This window comes from Mus caroli, chromosome 13, assembly GCF_900094665.2.
Source record: "Mus caroli chromosome 13, CAROLI_EIJ_v1.1, whole genome shotgun sequence".
Lineage (NCBI taxonomy): Eukaryota > Metazoa > Chordata > Mammalia > Rodentia > Muridae > Mus > Mus caroli.
Genome location: NC_034582.1, coordinates 15,536,042 through 15,547,733, shown reverse-complemented (window position 1 = coordinate 15,547,733; position 11,692 = coordinate 15,536,042). Strand labels below are relative to the sequence as shown.

Here is an 11,692-nt window from a genome sequence, read left to right as displayed (position 1 = left end):
CTGGTCTTGATGGTGCTATGAAGTCATTTCCAAATTCTCAGCATAACTAATCATCTTAGAAAATTTAAATCAAAACCCAGTAATATACTAATCAAACCTCTAATAATACTGAACATAAAAAAAAAAAAAAAAAAAAACTAGCCAAACATGGTGACACACATTTAATGCCAACACTCAAGAGGCAGAGGAACATGGATCTCTGAGTTCGAGGTCAGTATCTTCTACAACATGAACTCTACTACAGCGGGGTCTAGACAGAGAAGCCCTGCAGCAAAACAAACAAACAAACAAACAAACAAATAAAGAGTTTGGGCTGGTGAGATGGCTCAGCGGTTAAGAGTGCCGACTGCTCTTCCAAAGGTCCTGAGTTCAAATCCCAGCAAACACATGGTGGCTCACAACCACCCGTAACAAAAATCTGATGCCCTCTTCTGGAGTATCCGAACTGTCTGAAGACAGCTACAGTGTGCTTACACATAATAAATAAAAATAAAATATTTTAAAAAACAAAATAAATAAATAGTTCTTAAAAACTAAACTGAAGAGCAGTTAATAATTAGACAAACATGAAACACTACACACAACTGGTAACTAGTATAGCTATATTAACAGAAGTTTCTCAGAAACTGGGAAGAACATCTCCCTTAGAGCCTAGCATATAAACATAAACAATGAAGTCACTGAGTGTAAAAAACATCTAAACTCGGATTTTTCCTGTAGTGACATTCTTGGTAGCCAAACATGGAAGCAGCCTATATACCCATCAAGTGATGAATGGACACAGCAATACAATGGAAGACCAATCAGTCAGGAGAAATGGAACTGTATTAGTTTAAACAAGAAGAGAACCAAAGTCATTACAGCAAGGGAAATGAACGAGGCGCAGAATGACAACTCCCACATGACCCCATTCAGATGTGAGATACAGACAGGCAGGTCTCATGGAAGGTGGAAATGGTGGTGCCCTGAGGCCGTGAAGAGGGAAAGCAAGAGAGTGAGGGAAGGAGTAAAACAAGGTTGCTAAAGCGGCGCTAAGCCATGGCTGTGTGCAAGCTAGGAGAGTTGAAGTTCTCCACAGGGAGGCTACATAACTGTTCTATACTGTGCATCTCAAAGACCTAGGAAAGGGGATTTACACATTGTCAGCATTCAGAGATGATGAGTATCTGAGGAGAGCGATTGTGTAGGAGCTAAGGAGACAGTTCTGTCAGTAAACTACCCCTTGGCAAGCATGAGAACCTCAGTTCAATCCCTATGCCTATGCAGAAAAGTCAGTAGTAGTAGCCTTTACCTGTAATGCAATACTTGGGAGATAGACACTAGTGAGTCACTAGGCACTGCTGGCTGGTCAGTCTAGCATATTAATAAGGCCCAGGCCAGCAAATGGCCTGCAAAAAAATAGAGGTGGTAAATGTCTAGTGAGGATTGACACTCAAGGCCGACCTCTGGTCTCTCCTCACAGGTACATATACACAAACAAACACTTCTGCACATGTGGCATGTACCCATACATGTGCACATGCACATACACTCACACACACACACACACACACATACACACACACAGAGGGGGCAGGGGGTAGGGTGGGGGAATAGATTATTGACCCTGATTCAAACATCACCCAATCTATAAAGCATACCAAAACATCATATAGTATCAAAATCATATGTAACTACTATGTTTTTATGTGTCAGTTAAAACAACAACAACAAAAAGAAATTATTTAAATTTTACAAAAGGAAAAACAGACCATCATAAGACACATTTAGAACAGTCACTTCGAAACCCGAAGTAACACTGGCTGCGGTAAACAGGCTCCCTCATACCACCTCCTCAAAAATAAAAAAGAGATAGGAGGCAGAAAGACCGTCTCTGCAGGGACCTGCCGGGCCTGCACACACTGCATGGAAAGAACGACAAGCAGCAGAGGGAAAGCAGCCACCACTGCTGGGGGGTTTACCCACACAGCCATTGCAGTCAGCGCTCAGTCAGTTCCTCCCTCGTCCGCTGTGAGGCCTGGGTGGTAGGATCCTGAGGAGACATGCCATTGCTGCCATATCATCTCCTCCACAATCCATTTTCCTTAGTACACCAATGTTCTACTTAGGCTAATCTAGAATTACATCTGGTCAAAACCATAATTTGTGCCTCATCTGTTGCTTACCAAAGACAGCAGAGAACCTCAGGAAATCCAGACACTGCCAGTATTAGAAGGCTTGGCCCTTAGCAGGCAGGTACGTCCACGGCTGCCCGCAGAAGTAGCCCTTTTCCTACAACGGACATGTTCCAGAGATGCCTCACTTCCCACGCCAGCTGTCGCCTCTGCCCGGTGAAGGTGCCCTTGGCAGTTTCTTCCTCCACTTTGTCATGCTCAGTTGTCTCTATTTTCATACTTTCACCTGCAGTCTAATATCCAGTTCTCAAGTCTGAAAACTGAAAACACCACAACAGGGAACAAGGCCTATTGGCAGAGATGTTTAGGTTCAAAAGATCTGAAGTCCACAGTGAGAGATGGTAAGGTCGCACAGAACTGACATCCTCAGTCAGTAGTTTCTGTAAGATCTGGGCTAGAAGGATTGGATGGGGGAGGCAGCAGCTCCCAGCAGCCCACAGGTGTCCTAGATCAAGCAAATCTGAATAGCTGAACAGGCAGGAGGAGACTGCCTATATCCTTTGGTATTTTAATCAAGAGTAAAGCCAGAGATAAAGAACAACATGTTTTTCTGGAGACAAACAAGCTTGTCTTAAAGGAACAGGCACTCTTCAACATCTACTAATGCCCCAAAGTGGGAAAGTAAACTTACTTTCACAGAGCAGGCAGTGCTGGGCCTTGGACCTAAATTCAAGTATAATGTATTTCAAAACCCTGCCCGTCTAACCTCCTGAAATGCTATCCAATGTAATTTGCTTAATAGAGACTAGATGTGATTGTGAAAATACTTAAGTGAGTGCAGGCAGTGTCTACATGAAGAAGATCACACAATGTTAGCATTCCATCTGGGTGAGTGGCACCAGCAAAGACAAAGTGCGAGCACCAGATGGTGAGGTCAACTGTCAGTCAAATCTCTCTGGGGACAGGTGCTGTGCTGGAGAACAGCGGTGGGACAAGGAAGCTGGACCAACCCCGGTCTGGATGGTACAATGGACTAAGAGGAAGGAAGCTCCAGCTTGGGCCTGGGCCAGCTGCTAAATCGGCTTGTTTCCTTATCAGCAGAAGGAGGCACAGGGCCCAGTGCCAAACATCAATACTCTCTATCTTATTCTTAATAGAGCAAACAGAGAGGAAATATTTAAGGCTCTTGAGCAGGATTACTGATATGATGAAGGGATCTTAGAGAAATAAATCTGTCAGATGAGTGAATTAGACTGGGAGGGGGAAAGTTCAGAAAACTAAGCCAGGGGACAAAGAACTTGAGCAACTGTGTACAGGTTCCAACCCCAGAGATACAGGCCCTAAGCACCTCTCTCTATCATAGTGTGCAATCCAAGACTCGAGGAGAAGATCCCAAGAGTGAATAGACAGTGGGTTCCGTGATATTAACAAATATCCCTTTCCTTCCATACGAGGCATGAAGGACAGTCAACAAGGACACATTTTTTTTTTTTTTTTTTTTTGGTGTATGAATTTTGTCACATCTGACAAAGCCTTTAAAACGCTCAAACTCAACATCTATTCAAAGATTTATGTTAAAGAAAAATTGAAGGTGCAGGTAATCTTTCATAAAAGATGTTCCTATACCCATAGTTAAAGCAGAGTAAGAAGGTAAGGGCCAACCTTCACAGATTAGTCATTTTCTTCTTGTTTCAACTCAAAACCTTTGCCCTGCTTTTAGGCACTGAAGCTGTACTTGAGCCTTTCCCTTGGCCGGCTGGGGGCAATGTGATGCTTCACCAGGAGAGGGCAATGAAGACCTCCTCCCCAGTATTATCTCATGTGAATGCTATCAGATCTTGCATGCCCCTAAACCCTTAGACAACCTCTTACCAGAAACCCCTTCTAAGAAGCTCTGCAACCCAGTCCTCCAGCATTAAAACAGCTCTATGGTCTAGCACAGGTCCACTGTTCAAATTGCTTTCCTCTGACCAGTCTGTGAATGGTGGGCTGTTGGAGATGCCTCTCTTCCCAGAGCTACACAGGGAAGGGCGGTGCTTACTCCTGAGTGTAGGCTTCTGCAGATCTTCTTCCAAAGACTAAGGGCCACAGCCACTTTTGTGCAACTATTCCGTCTAGGCTCTTCAGAGTCCCTTTCACCCTGATAGTCTTAACTACCCAGCTTTTACTAGTAGGCCCCTATCTAAATTGAACTCCTACTGGTTCACCATTGATATGTTTTCTGTACCCTGATTACATTTGACTGGTATAGTAAGTCTTCCAAATGTTCCTTGGGACAAAGAGAAATTTAAAGAAATGATAGCCAAGCAGACTAGTTCTGTAATGTGGTCACTAAAGTACTACTGTAGAGGAATGTTTAATGCTTGAGAATACAGGATTTTCTATTGCATGAGAATATCGGAAATGATGGCAAGCCACACTGGAGTATAACTCTAAGTGTACATGCTGAAGACATACTGATGCTCCATGGGTTGACCTTATGTATGTGTTCCTCTTCTGCTACATGGGAAGGATGACAATAAGAAGAATGCCTGGCACACAATGCCTTGCCCACGTTTTATAAGGGAGTGATTATTAAGGTTAAGGACAGAAGAATCCAAATGAACTCCATACAAACATGGAACAGTCTAATATCATAGAAATGGAGACCTAATTGTCAGCCCCAGATGATACCATCAACTTTAATCTACCTTCAACTAAAAGGCACAGGCTATGGTTTAAATGAGCTATGATGGCAAGTTAGAACCTGCACTCCCAGGAAACCCACAAAGTTCCTCAGCCACATCTAGAAAATTGAAACTCACACTTGGAAGAAGCATTCTAAAAGGCCAGTTCCGGTGACATTAGCAGTGATCACAGGGACTCTAACAGTTTGGAAAGTACCAACTCCATTTCCTGTTCTGGGTAGCACCAGTGCCAACACGTCTACAGACAGAAAATGCAATACAATCCTTCACACTGGAAAGCTGTGGAAGAAAATGACGGAAAGCTCAGGAAAAGAAGATTTTCCAGGTGTGAGCTGGTGTACTGTCAGATGAAATTCTGAACATTAGAGCATTCTTCCTTGTGTTGAGCCAAGTCGATGGTGTCAGAGAGGCCTGACTCGGGCCCTGGCTTTAGTGATAGCAGCATTGTCATCTGAGCATTCACTATTCCTAGCACACAGAAGGCTGGCACAGGAAACGCATGGCTTGCTGCTTAGTTTGATTGTTGTTTGCATTTTAATCCTTTTACTTATTTTATGTGTGTGGGTGGTTTGCTTGCATATATATCTATGTATCACATGCATGCCTGAGGCTGACAGAGATCAGAAGAGGATATAGGATACCCTTGAACTCAAATCACCTTGAAGAGTATACAGGGCTCCTAACTGATGAGCCGACTCCCCAGTCCACTCCTGGTTAGAATTTATTGTCTACTTGACACAACCTAGAAGGCAAGTGAGAAGAAGGAACCTTAGTTGCAAAATGGCCTACACAGAATTGGCACGTGGCAAAGTCTGTGAGTGACCATCCTGATTCATGTGGGATGATAGAGGATGTCCTTTAGACACATGACACATGCTAAAAATGGTACAGCGTTTGTATCTTACCTCTGCACACCCTCTTGTATACCTTAAATCAGGACTACTTATGATAATAATTCAGTGTTGAAAATGGCTGTTGGACTGTACTGTATAGAGAATGTAGACAAGGGAGAAAGGTCCTACGTGAATTGTACTTTGAAAGTTGTTCGGATCCATGAATGCAGAAAACATAGGTACGAAGTGATGACTTCATGACTGCATGACCGCATGTGTAACATCCCTAAGTGCTAAATGAAGATAGTCACAATCACACTACATAGCGCTACTGTTAGATTAAACCAGACCTCTGATTGACATACTCAATACATGTACTCAGCTATATTCATAAAGCAGAGGCAGTTTAGGCGACAGACCCTGAGGATGGAGGAACTGCCATGGGTGAAGGCATGAGTTTCAAACAGAGTAACCAAGCATAGGTCAGCCCATTCCTTCGAAACTCCTGCCTAAGACATGGGGACTCTCCTTCATTTCTTTTGTGATCTTGGATGTCTCAGGAATCTGCAATCCATGGATCTCATGCTGAAACAATGTTTTTGAGTGCATAAAATAAAACTTATAAGCTTGTAAACAAGTCAAATGGCTACTTGAATATTTTTAAATTGTCTCATGGTAGTGCATGCTCTACTTTAGTAACAAAGGGGTGTGCAGACATCATTTATAAAGAGCCTGACAGTATTTTATGTGTTGTGGGGCACAAAGCATGGGGAATCTTAACATGCACAAACAGACAACAGCATGGATTTGTTTCATAGGCTTAAGATACTGACCTCTGAACCCAGAGATGTTAAAAAAAAAAAAGTAGGTTTTAGGTCTAAGAGCTAGTAAAGTATGACTTCTAAAAAAATAGAGTGATCATGAGTGATATTTTTAAGATTCCTGTAATAAGATAAGAGTAGGAGAGAGCTCTGGTCCCTCCTGGTTCCAAAGGCTCGTCTGCTGTTTATATGATGCTTATCACTTGATGGGTACCTTCCTAATGGAGTAATTTTAAGCTGATTTTCATTCACGTTCATAGACAACAGGTTAAAATAAAGGCCCTCCGTAATACTTACAAAATTCCTACCATGATTTAAGAAGACTCAACCCAGTGTGTCCCTAGTCACTATTTACACTCATGTCTGACACCCCACCCACGCCAGCCCAATGTCCCGTTTCCTTTTGTTCTCTAACACACCAGTTCTTTCATGCTTCAGGGCTTCAGTACTGCCTGTTCTGTGCTCTACAGTGCTATGATCTGGCTTCCTTTTGTTCTTTTTAAAGAGAGAGCCCCTTGTGCTTCACGGCAATCTTGGCCAGGATGGATAGTCAGGGCCTTCCAGGGGAATATAAGTTGCTCCAGAGTTGGCATAAGCAGAACACAGACCCAGAGCACAGGCCTGGGCTACAGGCAGCACATGTCCTGGCAGCAGAAGCCCTGCATAATTAGAATGTCTCTTGAGACTCATGTGGTTAGAGAACCAAGAGCCGTGTAAGTCCGAAACTCTCAACAACAGGTACATCCATCTATAAGTCTTTCATTTCTATTTGCTTTATTGTAAGCTTGAAGCTAGTCAAATCTTATTTTGGTCCATTCTTAAATCTATAGTACACAGCAGTGCTCTCAGAATAAACTAAAATAGAAATACACATCATACTCTACCAACATGACTGTCTTATGCCAACTCTAAATAAAAATGAATACTTTGTTCATTTTCTAAAAACTACTGCTTTCTACACCCACAGGAATATGTGCTTGAGAAGAGTGAGTATCTTCTGTGTTTAGTTCATCACCAAAGCCTAAGAGATACTCAGTATATGCTTTTTCAGTGAATAGAATAAATATTTTAATCATGGCAGAACCTGAAAGAAGAGGCAAAATACAACTAAAAGAATAAAAAAAGAACTGAAGCTCATAGGCCAAGAGTTAAAAGACTTAAAAGACAAGAATAATAATCTTTCTCCCACAAGTGAAGTCTCCAACCCTTCCCTAAGCCATAGCCTTCAGTGATGCAGTGAATCTTTATTTTATTGAGCACAGGTATCATTGAAAACAGAGCTACTGTCCCACCACTGATGTATGCTTCTCCAGTGAGTCCCAAGTACAAGCAGTCATGCTCCAACACTCTGCAGGGCGAAGTTACAAAGTGCCCCAGACATCTACCACTTCTGGGCTTTGAGCCTCAAGCTCTGTCAAGATATGTTCCCAGAAAAATCACCTGTTCCAGCCCTAAAGAAAAGCTCCCTTATATAAGAGGAAGCCAGAAAGATGATTCAGAGAAAAAGGATATAGACTCAGAGCTAGAGTCGACCAGCCCGGGAATCCACATCAGAGAGCATGCTGGCTTTCACTCCAGCCTCCTTCCCTTCGTTTCTCTCTTCTGCTGAAGCCAGAAGAGAAATTAGAACCTAAAGGGGCATTTCCAGAAGACACTAGAAGTGACACATTTAAAGTAAGAATTAAATACTCTCAGTTTTAAAAGTATTAATATTTAAATGCACATCAAAATCACAGTAAGGAATTAACTAATCAATAGGCTGTTTTCTTTCCTTCCCTCCTTCTTTATTTCATTCTTTTATTCTTTCTCCCTCCCGCCTTCCTTTCTTTCTTTCTTTCTCTTTCTTTCTTTCTTTCTTTCTTTCTTTCTTTCTTTCTTTCTTTCTTTCTTCCTTCCTTCCTTCCTTTCTTTCTTTCTCTTTCTTTCTTCTTTCTTTCTTTCTTTCTCTCACTTATTTATCTTTTTTAATTTTTTTTGAGACAATAGTCTTACTACACAGCTCTGGCTGTCCTGAAACTTCCTTTGTAGAGCAGGGTAGCCTTAAGCTCACAGAGATCTCTCTACCTCTGCTTTCATGTATAAGATTAAAGGTGTGTGCCACCATTCCCAGATTCTCCAACAGCTATTTTTAAAAAGACAGAAACTGGCAAATGCTGCAGAGGCTGTGAATCAGAGGGAACTTCAACACTGTTGGTGGAGATGTCATATTAGAGCAGACATTATGGAAAATTGTTTGGAAGCTTCTCAAAAGGCTAGAAATAGAACTACCATATGGAGCAGTAATTTCACTCCTGAGTATATATCCAAAGGAAATGAAGCTGATATACTGAAAAGACACCTGCACTCTAGTGCTTAGGGCAGCACAATAAACAGGAGCCACGGTAGTAATCATCTAGGTGCCGCTCAGTGGATAAGCAGACATAGATACAAAGTACCACTTAGCCATGAAAAGAATAATTGCTGCATAGCAAAAGTAATAATAAAATGATGTATACACAATAAAATGTAATATCTTAACTACAAATAAGAAAAATAATTGTACGCCCACTAAAAAAGCCATAAAATGCATGTGGAATTCAGCATAGCATGTGAACACTGCCTCTTTTCTCTGGAGATACACACTGAGTGCTAGGACAAGTCTTCACAGCTGTCTGTCATTCAAGGGGCCTTGACCCTACATATACACGAGTATTATTAATGCAGTGAATAAGTTTTTTATAAGCTAATTCAATTAGGATTGGCATTTTCCTTAAGAACCTAACTAAAGATAACGACCAGAGAAAACATTTATTCAGTAGACTTATTCGTTGCCATGAATGTGTCTGCCCAAATGAATTAGCTAATTGTTATTAAGGACATCTATTTAGTAAATTAAATGCCTTGTTCATGAAAGGTCTGAAATGAGATTTGAGTTTCTTACTATAAAAAGATCCTGCTAAGCAAGGTAGTATGAATCAGAGAAACACCGACTAATCTGAAAAGAAAAGATGCTAGCAAAATAGGAAGATTTAGATAGAGTAAAAGCCTAGGATGTTCAGATAGCTAGCTGTCCCCACAGAACCTGAGTCAATGTCTTTATCTCTTTGATACTTCTTTTTATTAATATATGCAAAGGGGGAATTGGATTCACAAAATATTTCTATCTTTGCAGAATGTAGGCTTACAAGTATTTTTTTTTATGTGAGAAAACACTCAGCAAATGGTACACTAAGAGCTAAGAAAGGTACTATTTACGAAGACTACAAAAGTATGAGCTAGCCAAGCAATATATACAAAACCTTTAAGGAAAAAATGATAAAGCTTTATTAATCAATGTTCTAATGTTCTAATGGGAGATATAGTCAATTACCTCAAGAAAGCAATCTCCACAAAAAGTTAAGCCATACATTAAAATTCTATTTTAAGCAAAATACTCATGGGATTTGGCAAGCAACTGTTAAAGTGTATATGGTAGAATAAAGGACTAAGAAAGCTGATTTGCTATGAGAAGAATGAAGAGAAGGAAGAGGAGAAGAGTAAAGGAGTGGGGTTGTGAGGAGAGGCCCCAGAAGTGGATTCCACCCCGTAGAAAAAAAGTCATGTTACGAAGTTGCAAGCAGTCAAAGCTACCTGGTAATAGAACAAAGCACAGAGGTGTAGGGGCCCCTGATCACAAAAACATGATAAGCTGCACCAGGGACAAGGCAAGCCAAGTGCAGGATGAGGTAGACAAAAAATATCCCAATAAACAATGCTAAGATGATTGACTGTCTCCATTCAAAGGAATTAAAGTGGATCCCAGCCTCCTTCATGCACACACATGTATCTTATGATACAGTGTCTAACTGGATTAATGACTTATATGAAAATTAAAACTTTCAAATTAGTGAAAGAAAATGTAAGAGAATAACTTTAAAGTACGTGAAAAAAAGAAAGTGCTTTGAAAATACTGAAGCCAAATGACAACGGAAAATGAATCAAGAATATAATGTGAAAATATTTATATAAAGGTATATTTGGAAACACCATAGTCAACTCCTTAAGACCAGCACTCGCAGACCACAAATGGACAAAGACTGTACTGGTCATCTTAGAAGTGAACTCTGAGTAGAAAATAAATAAGAGAAAATATGCCCAGCCTCAGCAGTTGGGTAAATGCAAGTTAATGCCACAAAAAGTCCCGTGGCACCCCTATCCAGCTGGCTTAGGACAGCAGAAGACATACCACACTAGTTCATATCAGGGAATAGAAACTTGCAGTATGAGGGTGTGGCTAGTAGACCCACAAAACCTGGTAGCACTCCATGTTGTAGTTGACCCAGTACGTGTCTGTATTCTAATCTAGAAAAACTTTTAAATGGTTCCACACAAACGTATTGATAGCACAGCACCAACAAAAGCAAGGAAGCAACTGACTATTTGTTAGAAAATTGTCATGGCCACTGCTTTGTGTGTGCCATAGGACACCATACTTTGTAAAAAAAAAAAAAATACCCAATGAAAAAAATTCAATTGTAAATGGTTACTTTCAAGAAATAGCAATTATTTACTTTTTTAAAAAAATATTTATTGTTCTTTTCTGTATGAGAATGTTTTGCTTGAATGTATGTGTGTGCATCGTGTCTGTACAGTATCGGCAGAGCCCAGAAGAAGATGTCAATCCCCTGGAATTGGAGTTAAAATTGCAAACCAACATATGAATTTAGGGAGCTAAAACCAGGTCTTCTAGAGGAGCAGTGGGTGCTCTTCATTGCTGCGACATCTCCCCAGCCTCCCTTTCCCAATTATTTTAAGTTTTGAACATTAAGCAGTACAGTATATTATATATGAACATAGAGATATGCAGAAGCCCTATCAAAGATTCAGGAGAATGCCCACTGCCTTCAGACTAGCATTTACTTCAGTGGAGGGAAAACAAAGGAACAAACTGGAAAAATGATGAGGCAGAGCTGTGGCAGTAGCCAAAGTGCTAAGAATTATTATCATCTAGGTGGTAATGTGAGGGTGTCTGCTATTCCATTTTATATACTTTTGCTATATTTGGCCCAATTAAAAGTTTCAAACTTAGCCGGGTGTGGCGGCGCACGCCTTTAATCACAGCACACGGGAGGCAGAGGCAGGTGGATTTCTGAGTTCGAGGCCAGCCTGGTCTACAGAGTGAGTTCCAGGACAGCCAGGGCCACACAGAGAAACCCTGTCTTGAAAAACAAAACAAAACAAAACAACAACAACAAAAGTTTGAAACTTGGGGTGGGGGG

The 11,692-nt window shown here is 41.0% G+C and overlaps 1 protein-coding gene across 5 annotated transcripts in view; it reads right to left on the bottom strand.

Annotated features, from left to right (window-relative positions):
* Window positions 1-11,692, bottom strand: part of Elmo1 (engulfment and cell motility 1) — a 510,385-nt gene that overhangs the window by 363,795 nt on the left and 134,898 nt on the right. Inside the window, exon 1 of one of the 5 annotated variants that reach the window (XM_029468424.1) lies at window positions 2,166-2,238. The exons of the other annotated variants lie outside the window; for them this stretch is intronic. The gene's annotated coding sequence lies outside the window, so the exon portion shown is untranslated. Of the gene's footprint in view, window positions 1-2,165; window positions 2,239-11,692 lie in introns of those variants that run through there. 5 annotated transcript variants of the gene reach the window in all.